Below are 16254 nucleotides of genomic sequence, written 5' to 3'. Positions count from 1 at the left end.
ATCCTGCCACTCTGCCAAACTCCTCTATTGCTTCCAGTGCTCCCCTTGTGGAACTTTTGGGATTTTCTATATATAAAATCATATTATCTGCAAATGATGATAGTTTCAACTCTTCCTTCCCCAACTAATACCTTTGATGTCTCTTCTTTGCCTTATACTGTTAGATAGAACCTCCAGCACGATATTAAATAAGAGTGGAGATAATGGACATCCTTTTCTGTACCCATTTTTGGTGGTATTGTGCTAGTCTTTTCTTCATTGACTACCACGTTGGCTGTTGAGTTTTCATATATAGCTTGTATTGTCCTGAGGAACTTTCCTTCCATTCCTATCTTCTCAAGTGTCTTAAACAGGAATTGAAGTTGGATATTGTCCAATGCATTTTCTGCATCTATTGTTATTATCATGTGGTTTTTATAGCTTTTCATGTCAATGGGACGAATAATACTAATGGTCTTTCATATGTTGAACCATCCCTGCATCTTTGGTATGAATCCCACTTGGTCATGGTGAATTATTTGTTTTATATACTTTTGTATTCTGTTGGCTAGTATTTTGTTAAGGAATTTTGCATTATTGTTCATTAGGGAGATTGGTCTGTAGTTCTCGATTCTAGTGGGCTCCATGCCTGGTTTTGGTGTCAGAGTTAAACTAGCTTCATAGAAGGAGTTCGGGATTTGCCATCTTTCACTCTGTTCTGGAAAAGTTTGTGTAGGATTGGTGTTAGTTCTTCCCTAAATGCTTGGTAGAATTCTCCAGTGAAGACATCTGGTCCAGGGGATTTTTTGTTGGTAATTCCTTGATAACCTTGTCTATTTCTTCTATTGCTGTGGGTCTATTGAGATTCTTGATGTCTACCGAGGATAGTCTAGGGAGGGATTGTGTTTTCAAGAATTTGTCCATGTCTTCCAAATTGGTGAAGTCATTGGAGTACAATCCTTCGCAGTACTGTGTAACTATCCTTTTGATTTCATTAGGGTCTGTTGTAATGTCCCCTCTTTCATCCCTTATTGTTGTTATTGAAATTTGTTCGCTACTTTCTTTGGTTAGGTTTGCCAATGGTCTATTGATCCTGTTTATCTTTTCAAAGAACCAACATTTAGCAGTATTAATTGTTTCCCTAGTTTTCTTATTTCCCTCTCCTGAATCTCAGTCCTGATTTTTATAATTTCTTTTCAGTAGGATTGTCCTGTTGACTCTGCTGTAGTTGTAAATTTTGTGTCAACATATCAAACATGAGCCTCTCTTCCTTTCTCAGGTGTGCATGTATTGCTATGAAACTTCCTCTGATGACTATCTTTGACGTGTCCCCTAAGTTTTGGTATGTCGTGTGATCATTCTTTTTGGTTTCTAGAAATCTCCTAATTTCATCTCTGATCTGCGCCAGTAGATATTCCTTTTGCCGTAGGGAGTTATTCATTCTCCAATTGTTTGCTCTTGTTTTCTTTGTCTTTCTTTTGTTGACTTCCAGCTTTATGGCATGTGGTCAGAGAGAGAGAGAGGTCTGTACAATTTCAATGTGCTTAAATTTATGTAGATTCACCTTATGCCCCAACATTTGGTCTATCTTTGAATATGTGCCATGTGGGCTTGAAAACAATATGAATTTATTTGTATCTGGATGAAAATCTCTGTAAATATCTATTAGGTCAAATTATCTAAATTTTCTGCTTAGGACTCTAGCCTCCTTGTTGAGTTTCTTTCCCTGTGATCTAACTTTCTCAGAGAGTGGTGTGTTGAAGTCACCCACCATAATTGTTGAGGCTGTGATTTCTTTTTTAATCTTTTGGAGTGTTTGGTTGATGTATTCAGTGAGTCTCTCATTCGGGGAATATATGCTTACAATGCTGAGTGGTTCTGTGTCTATCAATCCCTTGAGCATTATATAGTGTCCCTCCTTATCTCGTTTTTTGGTTTGTACTTTGAGGTCAATTTTATCTGAGATTAGGATCGCAACCCCTGATGTTTTTTGTATTGCTGTTTTCTTAGTAGAACTTTCTCCAACCTTTGATTCTCAGCCTATTTTTGTCTGTACCCTTGAGATGTGGCTCCTGTAGGCAGCAGATTGATGGGTTGTGTTTTCTAAGCCAGTCTGTTAGTCTCAGTCTTTTAATGCCTGAGTTCAGGTCACTGATATTCAGGGTTATTATCTCCATCTGTGGACTCTGTTATGCCATCTTACACCTTTTTTGTTGGAAGTTTTCCTACTTTCCCTTCTCATTAGTGTGTTGCGCATGTGTGTGTGTATCATTCTTGACTTCTTTCCATCCTTAAGCAAATGCCACCTTGGGGTCTGTTTTCTCTTTGTTCCCCTCTGAGTGAGATTGTTCTATATGGTGGTCTCTTATTTCTGCTTGGTGAGTGTTGTTCTTCTGCCCATATTGTGTCGGCAAGGATCTTTTGTTGGACTGGGTTTCTTCTAACATATTCTTTGAGTTTTTCCTTGCCTGGGAAGACTCTTACTTCTCCATCTATCTTGATCTATAATTTGGCTGGGTAGAGTATTTTTGGGTTTGCGTTGCTTTCCTTCAATATTTGGAATATGTTACTCCACTCTCTCTTCTTCTTCAAAGTTTATGCTGATAGGTCTGAGTATACTCTTATTTGGGAAACTTTATATGTGATTGCTTGTTTTTGCCTAGCTGCTCTTGTGATTTTCTCCTTTTCCTCAAAGTTGGATAGTTTAACTATTATGTGCCTTTTGTGACTTCTTCTTGGGGTTCAATCTAGCTGGTGTTCTTTCAGCCTCCTGAATGGTTGCCTCATTATCATTCATTAAGCTGGGGAAGTATTCCTTCAAGAATTCTCTCACTATTGCTGCAGATGACTTCTTTGTTGTGTCTTCCTCCGGGAAACCAATAATTCTAGTGTTGTTCCACTTCATAGCATCAGACATCGCTCTTAGGTTTTCTTCAACTTCTCTGATGATCTTGTTAGATTTTTGTTCACGTTTGCTAAAGTCTGCTTGGCTGTCCTCCAAGTCACTGGTGGGGTTATCTGATTCCTCCAGTTGATTCGTGAGGTCTGAGTGTCTGCTACTGTTTTATTTTATCTCCTCCCTAAGCTCTTGTATTTCCATTTAGTGTATGGCCTTTATCTCCTCTATCATTTAATGCTTTTTTCTGTATTGTTTCCATCTTATCCTGTATGACACCAAGCTGCATTCTGAAAATTTCTTTCTGTGGCAGCTGTGTCTGCTTCTTCTATGAATGTTGTTATGCTCGGGACATCTTCTGCCATTGACTTTTGTTTCTCCTGTTTTTTCATTGAGGTCGTTTGGGCTAATAGTTTTTTTTTTTGCATTGCGTTGTTTTAAAGGAGCCGCGTGCCATTTTCCAGGGAGTTGAAAAGCACTGGCTCTCTCTGGGAGCCTTGTAGGAATTCTTCTTCAAACTGCCTACAGCTAATATTACTATGGGATTAACCTATCACTTTATTCTCCTGTGGCTTCCCTATCACGTGAGTGCCCCAGAAGGCTAGTGGGTTGCCTGTTTTGGTGTTGCAGAGGTTGGGAAGAGGTTCCTGCCACAGTTTGGAATGTTGATGACTGTTGGCTGAGCTGCCTTATACTCCCAGGCACACAGGCAGGAATTCGCCGGTGAGAAATTGGGCAGAGTATCCCCTGAAGGGAAAGCAGGGCTTTCCCTAATCTAGGGCTAGCTACACAAGGTAGAGCTCACCTAGCTGGGTGTGTGCAGGCATAAATGCCCTAGGCTAAGGGGAGTGGTCTGGAGGTCAGCAGTGGAGCATGAGAGAATAGGAAAGAGATAAAGAGGAGGAAAAAAATTAAAAAGTAAGACCTTTTAGACTGTGTGGTAATATAGGGAAGAGAGGTAAACAAAAGCAACTATGTAACTGAGTCCCACTTCCCACCTGTGGAGCTCCAAGGGTTTAGTCCCTGCCCTGAGGTGGCAGTGGCAAGCTGTGGCTGTGCCCAGGAAAAGCCCCTGCACAGCCCTCAAAGACTGTGGGGGAACAGAAGCAACAATGTAGCTGAACCCCAATCCCTGCCCTTGGAGCTGTAAGGGTCCTATTCCTTCCCTGACACAGCTGACGGCAAACTGTGGCTGTATTGAGAGTCAGCCCCCCTATGGGCTCCAAATGGTCCCGGCTCTGGCAGAGACAGTGGCGGGGCCAAGGTCAAGGCCCTGCCGGCTTTCTCTAAGATAAGACAAATGCCCCCAGCCCTTCAAAACCCATGGGTCTGTGCCTACTTATCTTTATGATGCTCCTCCTGTGTTCCCGCTGTGCTAAAGTTCCCTCTAAGCAACTTTCCTGGACTTCATTCTGTGGATTCCCTCTGGTATATGTCACTCTGTCCCCATCTTCCCTGAATTTCAAATTCTTATGTACTGTAAGCAATTCTGGAGAGAATGAATTACTCCTTAAATGATTTCCTTGAGATAATCTTTAAACACTAAAATAAATATAACTTGTGAAGTCAACTTCAAACAAATAATAGTTTAGCTAAGTAACTATAAATATAACTTCTTGAGTGTTATAATCTTTTAAGAACTATCTGTACAAAAAAACAACACCAACAACAAACAATAAAATGAGAATAATAAGAAAATGAGTGTGAGAAATGGAAGTATATCCTCCACATCACTAACTGGACATGTGTACAAGAAACCGTTGAAGTGATAAATGTTTTGCTGTGAAATTATGCAAAGAGAAAAAACAGAGAAACTTTAAAAAGTGAACAATGATAAAAGCTTGTTTATAATAATGATATGGAAAATACTAAAAGTACAAACAGCAAAACATCTAACTTTTTTGTTTTACTTAGTGGTAATAAAAAATAAGCGGGAATTCGGGCTTTAGACGGATAAATACTAGATGTCTAAAATATTTAAAATCGTGGCAGCTGTATACGGACACAACTGTCAAAATTCAAAACAGACTCAAAGAGGGCCTGTAAGGGGACCAAGGACGTCAGATGGGCCTTTGCTGAGAGTAGAGAATCCCAGAAAGAAGTTTGCCTCTTTTTTATGGATTATGTGAAGACATTGCACTTTGTGGATCACAGTAAATTATAAATAAGATGGAAAACCATAGGGTTTTATAACATGAAATTGTGCACATATAAAAATTATAAATAGACCAAGGTGCATTCATTCAAGGAGAACACAGCAATATGGAGTGTATCAAGAAAGATATGTATCAGGATTTATATTTTCACCATATTTATTGCTCTTTGTACTGAGCAAATGATATGAGAAGTTAGACTCTATAAAGAATACCATATCAGGATTTCATGAAGACCCTTTCATAGCCTGCAATATGCAAATGACACAACTTTGCTTGCTGAAAGCAAAGGGGACTTGAAGTACTTACTGATGAAAATCAAGGTATACAGTCACCAGTATGAATTCATCATCAATATAGAGAAAACAAAATTCTCACAACTGGAACACTAGGTAAGATTATGATAAATGGAGAAAAGATTGGAGTTGTCAAGGATTTAATTTTACTTGAAATCATAATCAATCCTTATGAAGCAGCAATTAAGTAATGAAGTCATGAATTGGATTGGGCAAATATACCAGTTATTGGACACCTTTCTCTTTGTTATATATTTGTTTACTGAAGCAACAAATGCCAGGGGGAAAGTGTAGTATCTTATCAAAAGTATAAAGAATTTTATGAAATGAATAAATAAATATTCCAAGCATAGTTCCAGCTAATATATGTTTTTATTTTTTAGGACAGAATGAACATTACTACAGGCCCCTAGACTATGCTGATGTAATGAAACATGTTATAAGACAGTAAAGAATTTAATTTTATGATTTCCACATTGGGTGGTAACGACTGACTCGCTAAAAATTGAAAAAAAAAAGATATCAGTTCTGCTGAACTGATGCCGAACTGCTGAATCTCCCTGCTGGAGACAGCACCCTTCAATATGTATTACAACTTAATATAAGGATGACCAAATCTCCCACAACTGTACTGATAGGTAACATGATATAAATGGACCAAACGTTGAAGTTGTCAATGATTTCCTCTTGCTTGGATTCACAATCAGTGTTCACAATTCACAATTATGAAAGCAACCACCAAGATATCAAAAGACACATTGCATTGGATAAATCTGATACATAAGACCTCTTTTAAGTACTGAAAAGTAAAGATGCTACTTTGAGGAATAAGATGCTTCTGACCCGCATCAGGGTATTTTCAATAGTCTCATCCACATGTGAAATCTGGACACTGAATAAAGAAGATTGAAGAAGAATTGCTGCATTTGGATTATGGTGCTGGCAAAGAATACTGAAAATACCAAATACTAAAAGGACAAGTTGCTCTGTCTTGGAAGAAGTACGACGACCATAGTCCTCCTTAGAGAAAGGATGGCACCACTTTCTCTCATGTGCTTTGGACATATCATCAGGGGAGGCCAGTCCCTGGAGAAGGACATCGTGCTAGGTAAAGTAGAAAGGTAGCAAAATAGAGGAAGCTCCTCAGTGAGAGAATTGACAGAGGCTGCAACAAAGGGCTCAAAATAGAGACAATTTGGGGGATGGCTCAGGACAAAACTGTGTTTTGTTTTGTTGTGTTGTGAATAGCATCGATATGTGTCAGAATTGACTCAATAGCACCAAACAACATCTAAATTTAATATATAATATACATAAAAATATGCAAATCCAAATTTGTATTATATGTTACATTACAACCCACTGTTGCCAAATCGATTCAGGTGTTTTGTGATGCTATACCACAGCTGGTGAGCTTGAATATCTGATTGTGCAGTAAATAACCTAATACCCCCAGGACTTCCTATGACTTTATGGCATAGTTATATAATTTATATATTCACAAATATGTATAGAAATGTGTGACAAATATATTTTCTATTTATACAGATAGTGTCATGATATCAGTTATTATTTTATATTTAAATGATTTATGTAGTCTTGCTAGGTTTGTGAAGTCATTTTAAAAAAATAGTCATCCCATGACACAAAGTAGAAATATCTCAGAGTGTTTTCTTTCTGCGGTCTTTATGGGAACAGATCACTAGGTCTTCTGTCATTGGAGGATTTAGTCTCCCACTTTCCAGTTAGCAAGGAAGCATTTAACTGTCGCATTAGCAGGATTCTTCATAAATATATTATAGAGAGAGCTTGCCATCTAATTACAGGTTTCATATAAGATCATATAATTGTCCCAAATTTCATAAATGTTTATAAAATGCATAGTCTAATGCTATAGCATTTCTATTTCGTTAACACTTTAAAAAATCATCATAATGGTTATATAAGAACACTATAACATATTTAATAGTAAAGTTACATATTTATAACATAATATATAAGTCAAAAGAGCTTAATAATGCTCCGGATATTTAAAAAAATGCTCACACGGTTGTAGAGGCAGTCAAGTTTAAATCTAGACAGTCTCCATGTTTGGGGGTCAGAAGTTAGGCTGACGGCTTTTCCTGACTTCCATGGTTGTGGGGGATAATGAACAAAAGATCAACAGGGAGGTGAAAGGCTTGCTGGAAAGGTAAGTGAGTCCAAGTTCAACAGGTCAGATTTGTGACTGCAGAGGAGATGAAATCTAAAGGTGCAAGTTCAAAGAACTGGAAGCCAATGGCCCAGATGTAGGACCAGATCCAGCAACAAGGCAATTAAATTGTCCATAGCATCGACTTATATTTGGTACAGGAAATACCTCCAGGGGAATAACCTTTTAATTGATTGCTTCAGAGTGGTGATTTAATTAAGAGTGCTGCATCCCATGTTTGCTTTGTAGAACTGATTGGCTACTCATAGCACATCCAATTATAGATATGATGAGATTGTGCTAGATCTTAAGATGGCGGATTACTAGATCCCACTGTCAAACCTTGATGAGCCTGGCCCTGTCAATTTGACACAAAACCACCAAATTATCATACTTCCTTAGAATAAGATCTTACAAAGGAAAATTGACTTCCTGACTGGTTCAATGAAACAGAACTTCACCGACAAATCTGTACCATTCATTTATATACTGTTATGAAAGAGAAATATGCTTTTTGTTATTTATACTATCAAAAAAAGACAGTAAAGAAGTATTGCTACTAGTATATGCACAGGTTTTTTCCCAAGTAAAACATGTTTAAGTGTGTCCCTATGATCAAAGAATGGAGGCAAACACATTATATCGATAATACTCTTATGTAGGATGCTTTCAAAAGAAAAGCCAATTTGAGAGAGTCTTCTGGGTGAGTTGACTGGATTGGATCAGCTGGCCAGATCAGAAGGCATAGAGAAATTTTTGTTGCTGTTATCTCCAACTGGTTGATCTCCAAGTATCTTCTCAAATGGCTTATTATGAAGTTGTAAAAATATTTAAACTGAGTTATGAGAAAAAGATAGAAAAGTTGCGTTGTAGATTTCTGCCCCCTCCATCACAATGCACCTGCTTGTTCTTCAAGGGTATCAAGGTCTGTCCTGTGACAATTTCACTGGGAAACCTCACTCCATCCAGCCTACACCAGTGGTTCTCAGCCATCCTAATGCTGCGGTGCTTTAATACAGTTCCTCATGTTGTGGTGATTCCCCCAAGCACAAAATTATTTTCATTGCTACTTCATAACTGTAATTTTGCTACTGTTATAAATTGGGCGACCCCTGTGAAAGGGTCGTTTGACTCCAAAAGGGGTCGCGACCCACAGGTTTAGAACTGGTGCCCTCCAGCCTTAATCTTGTACCTTCAGATTTCTTTTTGTTCCAAATACACCCTGATGCATGATGGACCTGATGTGGTTTTCAACATTTTTTGTATTTTGTTTAGTTTGTTCAGATTAGGGTTTATTTCAGATGTGCCATGTCATTTGGATTCACCCTCTTGAATTTCTGTTATTTTTTTCCCGATTTTTTGGTATATGAAACCCAGGATTGATGAACCTGTAGGGACAGCAAGTAGAATAAGGATTTCTGCTGGGGTGGGGGTGGGGTGGAGATACAGTGGTATGGGGAGGAGTTAAAAGGGAGATTATGTCAAGGAGTCCAGAAAGAAATATAATGTTTGGAAAGTGATTGTGGTAGCACTTGTACAAGACGGCTTGATGTGATTCAACTATGGAGTTATATAATATATGTATTAACTCCCAATAAAAATAAAATTAATATAAATAAATAAATTAAACTCAAAGAATATTTATAAGGATGCCATTTGTCATTGCATAAATCATACAGGATAGAATGCTTCAGGCAAAGGATAGAGGGATAAGAAAACAAGCCAGATGTTTACAGATCTAGATTAAGGTTATATCAAGGGAAATAGCTTCACATTTAAATATTTTTGTATAATAAAGATTTATTTGATTTTGCAGCCATACATTTTGACTTACCCACTTATTACATTTTATCTCATTATTACCGATAGCCTTACCATAACTAATTTGCTCCCTCTACATATTTCCTACAGCAAAATTGTTAACTTCTTTTTAATTCTCTTCACTAGCTATCAAGGAATTTTTAATATAATCTTATAACTTTGTTGTAAATGCAACCATGCTCATTTCCAAAATAAATGTCACCTCTCCTCAAAAGCAGAAACTTATTTTCAGTGCAGTCAGAAGTGCCCTATACCACTTATGATCAGACCTCAGGGGTCCCAATTGCTGGTATTGTAAGCTCTTTGCCAACCTAAAATACAAAAGCAGAACAAAAGAAGAAACACTCCTAACAACCCTGTCCTGGAGTTCACAACACTGTGTGCAATTTTATTCCTTAGAATTGTTAGCTATTTTTAAGGCAAATTTTACTACTTTCCAATATTCAATTGAATTTTATTAGAATGTACTAAAATCATTCATTAAAGCAAGCTCTGTGCAATCTTTCTCAAGATATATGGTAAAAATATATATATAGGGCCTTCTCCCCCCAAACTGATTTTTGTAGCAATATAGCCAGACCGTGTGAAACAAAGACAAGGCATTGTGGGCTTCCTAACTGTTGAACCAAGTCCACAATTTAAAGTCTTAGAAGACTTCTTGAAAGAAGTAATACAGACATTGAGAACTAAAGAAGAGGAAATCTCCAGGTGAAGGAAAAAGATGAATGGGAAGGGCTACATCTTCAGATACCATAGAAATCTAGCAAATATTACATTACTTGCTCTTGTTCTCAACTCCTTCAGCTCTGTTACTAATTTAACCTTTCACTTAGTCCAATGTTCTTAATGGCAATGGAAGAGTAAAATTGCATTGATTATTATTGAATTCAGTCTAAATTTGTTGTGGAAAAATATATAGAACAACATCATTTTAGATGCAAGTTACAGCTCTCTTTAGTCATAACATCACAGTCCTCTACAAAAGTGAGAATATATAATGTTTAAATATATGGGTCATTCATGTACAAAAAGCACACTTTTGAAAGTGCTTATGGTGACTTTTAAGATATATGGGGCATTTAATCATTTGTCTAAATTTGAGTGTGAAAAGGTTGAGAAAGTAAGTGGGCATTTCCTGTGGTCTCTGGGTCATGAAGTCATCTATCACCATCTCTAGATTTAAACAAAGATAATTCCTGATTAATAGCAAAAGAGCAAATTAGTTCTGCTGTATTGTCCTTCCCCCCACAAACCTCTAGATATAGGTGATGAATGTTGAATATTATTCAATGTTTAAACAATAATTACAGTTATTCATGTTCCAAGTTCTGTGATATCACACACTTGCTTATATTTATGCCTTAAAATACTACAATACACTTTTTAAATGATTTATGAATATGGGATCATCCAGTGAAGCATACTTGATGTGTTACATTTGGTTCTCTAGTGAAGCAAAACCAAGGGCACTTGTACGTGTTGTATCTGGAAAGAGATTTATATCACAAAATTCCATACCCAGATGTGGAAATAGGTCCATCCAATCTGGTGCAAGCCAGGCTTCTCAACTGACTCATGGCTGATGAACAGGAAGCAGAGACAGTAGGGGGAACAGGTTGGTGGATGGAGAAGTCTGAAATTGGTAGAATGAATCCACCTACAGTCGTCCACTTAGGGTCCCTGGGGTTGGCAATTGATACTAAAGCAAGTCAAGGAACCAGATTCAAAATCCAGCTCTAGCAGAAGATGAAGAGTATTTGACTCTACTTGGTATTTTCCTCTTATTAAAAAGGCTTATGAAGCCAAGGAGGTGTCACCAGACTATAACACAAGTGATAAATTGAGCTACGCACAACCCCTACCCTTACCCAGGAGTGTCTAGTTAACAGAATCCCTCACTATCACACTTGATAAAACATACAAACACATACATTTATGTTATCTATGTATATACATACAGACATACAATAGAAAAATATATAATGTTAGGAAATCTTCCTTTCAAGGACATATGAGTATGATATTGAAATTTAACTTTTACAACACTCAAATTCACTACATTTAACCTAACATTTAAAAAAGTCAAGCAGTGGTAATATAATGTAAACTATGAAAAAATATATGCATTTTTTGTTATTGATTCATTTTCGCTATTGTACAAAATATAACTTTTGCTAGCATTGTCCAAAGGAAAAAATGCTCCAAACTAACATGAAAGCTAATTTGTTTTTAAAGCCCTCACTAATACTAGGAGAAAATTTCCATATTTAATTATTTAAAATCAAACATAAAAGCTAGTGATTTTAAGTTCATCTTTTTATACACAAATTTTAAATTGAAAATATTATCGTAATTTTTATGCTTTAACATCTGAAGCTACAATATAATTGGGCTTCATGGGAGAATTCCACAAAATTATTGAAGCCACTTCACATAATGATATATAAGTATATAAACAGAAAATTTTCTGTTAAAAATCAAGAAATTGGAGGACTTTTTCCAAAGTTAAAAATTTCTTACAAAAATATAAAAAAGAAAAACTGTGATTTTTAAATTGGTATTAAAATTTCAAGGGTTTGTGTCAGTTGATGTCTCTTTCCACATGGTACCACCATTTAATTGAAATTGGTATTGAGAAATTAAATGAATACACATGTAAGCATAAGCTGCTAGCATAACACCAATAAATCACTTTATATACTCAGTGTTTCATGAAGTAACATGTAAAACCAAGAAAAAGTTCAAGATAAGGTCATTGAAATGTGTACAGTTTAATGTCGTGGTACATAATTACATCTCAACTTGATAAAAAATGTAGGGGTGGAGTCTCGCCTGTCAATCAGGTCACAGCCTGATGATGCCTCCCTGTGGGTGTGGTCTTCTTATGAGGATTCTGAGGACTTCTCTTTCTGCCTTCATTTTCCTGTTGACAAGTCATGTGTAGACTGGCTGTGACCTGTTAAAGAAACACACTCAGAGAGCTGGAGGAGCCATGTGGAGACCTGAGTCAGCGAGGAGATGCTTCCACCATCACTGGATCCACAAGACTTTGCACCCACTGGCCTGTGATCATCTTGCATTTTATATCATTGTATGTGCTGCATGAGTCTGAAGAGGAATTTGTGGACTAGCATCGGACTTATGGGCTAATATCAGACTTATGGATTTGATATGGACTGAGCTGGGATGTTTTCTTAATACACAATTTTTCTTTGATATAAAGCTCTTTCTTATACATATATAGGTGTCTCTGGAATGTTTCTCTAGTCAACCCAGCCTACCACAAGGGTCTTATCTATATTATAATAGGCACATCTGTCAATGATAATTCTCAACTATTTTAAATATCACATTTGTGCTTCAATTTAATAATAAAAATTTAGAAATGTATCCACTGATCATTAGCCTCATTCTTTTTTTTTTCTTTTTTTTGCTAAGGGGTTAGTGTTAGGGTTAGGGTTAGGTTTAGGGGTAGGGTGGGGGTTGGTGTTGGGTTGTGGTTGTGGTTAGGGTTAGGGTTAGTGTTAGGGTTAGGGTTAGGCTTCCATTAGCCTCATTCTATGTAATCTCTGTTACAACTCACATCTCAAACTCACTGCCATCGAGTCTATTTGAACTCACAGTGATTTTATACCACAGAGTGGGTTTCTGAGCCTCTACCTCCTTATGTGCCTAGAAAGCCTCACCTTTCTCCAGTAGAGCAGCTAGTGTTTCGATCTGCTGGCCTTGGGCTGGCAGCCCCGCATGTCACCTTCTATGCCACCAGGACACCACCATTTACAATGAGTATATGGAATCTGATTAGAGGCTTATACCACTCTTAACACTGAAAACTTAAACAACTCTACCTGGATTCAGTCCTCAATAAAAGTGTCCCCAATGATTTCAACTCCCAAAAGTGTCTGGGCAGATTTACAGAATTGTATTTCTCTATAGAATTGTAAGCATGCATTAAAAGAAACACTTAAACCATAAACTTTTTCTTGCAGATACATTGCAAATACATATCTAAATAGGCTTCTGCTTGTTTTATTTCTTCTTTTTTCAGCATATTTATTGTTGTTGGGTGGCCTCTAGTCACAGTTGTTCTTACGTTTGAGGCCAGTGTTGCAGACACTTTGTTGAACCATCTTGTTCAGAGCTTTCTCTTTTTCACTGCCCCTGCTTTTCCAAGCATGAAGTCCTTCTGCAGGGACTAGTCCCTTCTGATAACATGTCCAAAGTGCATGAAATGATGTCTTGCCATCCTTTTCTCTAAAGAACAGTCTGGCTGGAATCGTACCAAGGTAGATCTGTTTATTCTCTTGGCAGCCCATGGCACTTTCAGTATCTGTCACCAGCACCAAAAGCGTTACTCTCTTTGGTCTTCCTCACTCAATACCCAACGCATGTTTACGAGGCAATTGAAAAGATGGTTTGGGTCAGGCACACCGTAGTCCTCAAAGAAATATCCTTGCTTTATAATACTTTAAAGAGGTATTGTGCAAATTTGCTGAATGCAATGAATGCATTGTTTGATTTCTTGACTTCTGTTTCATAAGCCCTGATTTTGCCTCCAAGCAAGATGAAATCTTCAAAAACTTCAATATTTTCTCTGACTATCGTGATATTATGTATTGGTCCAGTTGTGGGCATTTTTGTTTTCTTTACGTTGAGTTGCAATTCACACTGAAGGCAGCAGTTCCTGATGTTCATGAGAAAGTGCTCCAAGTCCTTCTCTCTCTCAGCAAGCAAGGTTGTAGAATCTGTAAATCATCCGTTATTACCAGGTCTTTCTCCAATCCTGATGCCTCAGTCTGATCCCTTATTCCGCATATAATCCAGGTCATCTGATTATTTGTAAGCATTTAGTTTGAATAAATACGGTGTGAGCATATAACCCTGACCCATACCTTTCCTGATTTTAAAACATGCACCATTTCTATGTTCTGCTCCCACATCTGACTCTCTTCTCTTGATCCATGTGCAGGTTCTGCATGAGCATAATTAAGTGTTCTGGAATTGCTTTCTCAAGGCTATCCAGAGTTTGTCTTGACCCACTTGGCATAGTCAATAAAACATGAAAAAATCTTTCTTTTATTTTCTGCTTTCAGCCAAGATCCATCTGACATCAGCAATGATATCCATCATTCCATGCCCTTTTCTGAATCTAACCTGAATGCTAACAGCTCCCTGTCAATGTACTGCTATACCCATTGTTGGATGATCTTCAACCAAAATTTACTTGCATGTGATATCAATGATATTGTTCTGTAATTTGAGCTTTCTGTTGAGTCACCTTTCTTTGGAATGGGCACACATATGGATCTCTTCCAGTCAGTTAGCCAAGTAACTGTCTTCCAAATTTCCTGGCATGTGTAAGGGAATGCTTTCAGTACTTTAAAAGCGCGTGAAAACATTTCACTTGGTATTCCATCAATTCCTGGAGTGTGGTATTTAGCTGATGCTTTCATGCAGCTTAGATTTTTTTCCCTTAAGCACCATGGGTTCTTGATTCTATGCTACTTTTGAAATGGTTGAATGTCAACTAATTATTTTTGGAACAGTGATTGTGTATTGTTTCCATCCATACCCATAAAATATTTCAGTATTGAACCCAAAAAGGCTTGAATTTTTCAAAAACTCTTTTAGTTCAAGTTACATAGAATGCATTCTTTCTTTATGGCGTTCCCATTCTAGATCTTTGAACATTTCATTATGTCACTTTGTTTTGTCAGTCTGTCTTTTGCAAATTTCTGTTCAGCTCTCTGACTTCAGCACTTTCATTTTCTTTAGCTACTCTATACCTTTTGCTTTCTTCATGTACATTGTTCTTGCTATTGGAAGCTCATGAAAACTTCTGTCATTACTGTTTAATGCATCAAATCTCTTCTTGATATGATCTTGAAATATCCTCAAGGGATATCCTCGAGGTCATATGTTGGCTTTCATGGACTTGTTTTAATTTTCCTCAACTTTTGCCTCAACTTATATAAGAGCAATTGATGGTTTGTTTCTTCCTGAGCCACTGGCCTGGTTTTAGCTGCTGATATTGAACTCCATTTTCTCATCCCACAGATATAATCAATTTGGCTTCAATTTATTCCATCTGGAGAATTCTATGTTTATAGCTACCTTTGTGGTTAAAATAAGATATTTGCTTTCAACAAAACATTAGTGCTACAAAATTCTATCATGCAATCTTGAGCATAATTTCTATCACCACGATTATATTTTGTAACTACTCTTCTTTCTTCTTTGTTTCTAGTCTTTGCATTCTAATTACCAATGACCTTGATTATATATTTGATCAATTTCAGACTACAGATGTTGCTAGACTTCTTCAGTTTCTTCCTCACTAGGTATAGTTGTTGGGGCATGAATTATTCATTAGATTTCCTTGTATACGTATAGACACTGTCCTGTCACAGACAGTATTATATTTCAAGATAGAACTTAAAATGTGCTTTTTAATGATGACTGCAACATCATTCCTCCAGAAGAAGTCATTCCCAGCATAGTGAAACATGATTTTCTGATTAAAAATAGTGAGTGACGGTCCACTTCAGCCTACTAATTCCTAGAATATAGATCTTTCTGGGTTCCATCTTACTTTTGCTTTTCTAGATTGATACTTCATACAGTCCAAGTTCCAATGATCGGTTGATCTTTGCATTTTTCAGCATGCCCATCAGCAAAAGAAAGTCTCAAAGGCTTCCCTTCCCCAGGCCTTCAACCATTTGCCTCGTTACGGTAGACTTGACTGAGAAAGCCGCTCTTCCTTTGCCATGCTTTGAGTGCCTCTGATCTAAGGACCTCAACCCTGGCATTTTCTCGGACAATGTTCTGCTTCTATTCATTATTCTTTCAGTAAATGACTATGTTTCGATGCTATCCATAGGGTTTTCAGTGACTAATCCCTAAGAAGTGAGCATCCTA

Source organism: Tenrec ecaudatus, chromosome 16 (genome assembly GCF_050624435.1).
Source record: "Tenrec ecaudatus isolate mTenEca1 chromosome 16, mTenEca1.hap1, whole genome shotgun sequence".
Classification (NCBI taxonomy): domain Eukaryota; kingdom Metazoa; phylum Chordata; class Mammalia; order Afrosoricida; family Tenrecidae; genus Tenrec; species Tenrec ecaudatus.
The sequence above is the reverse complement of the archived record's forward strand: the minus strand, read 5'-3'. Positions refer to the sequence as shown.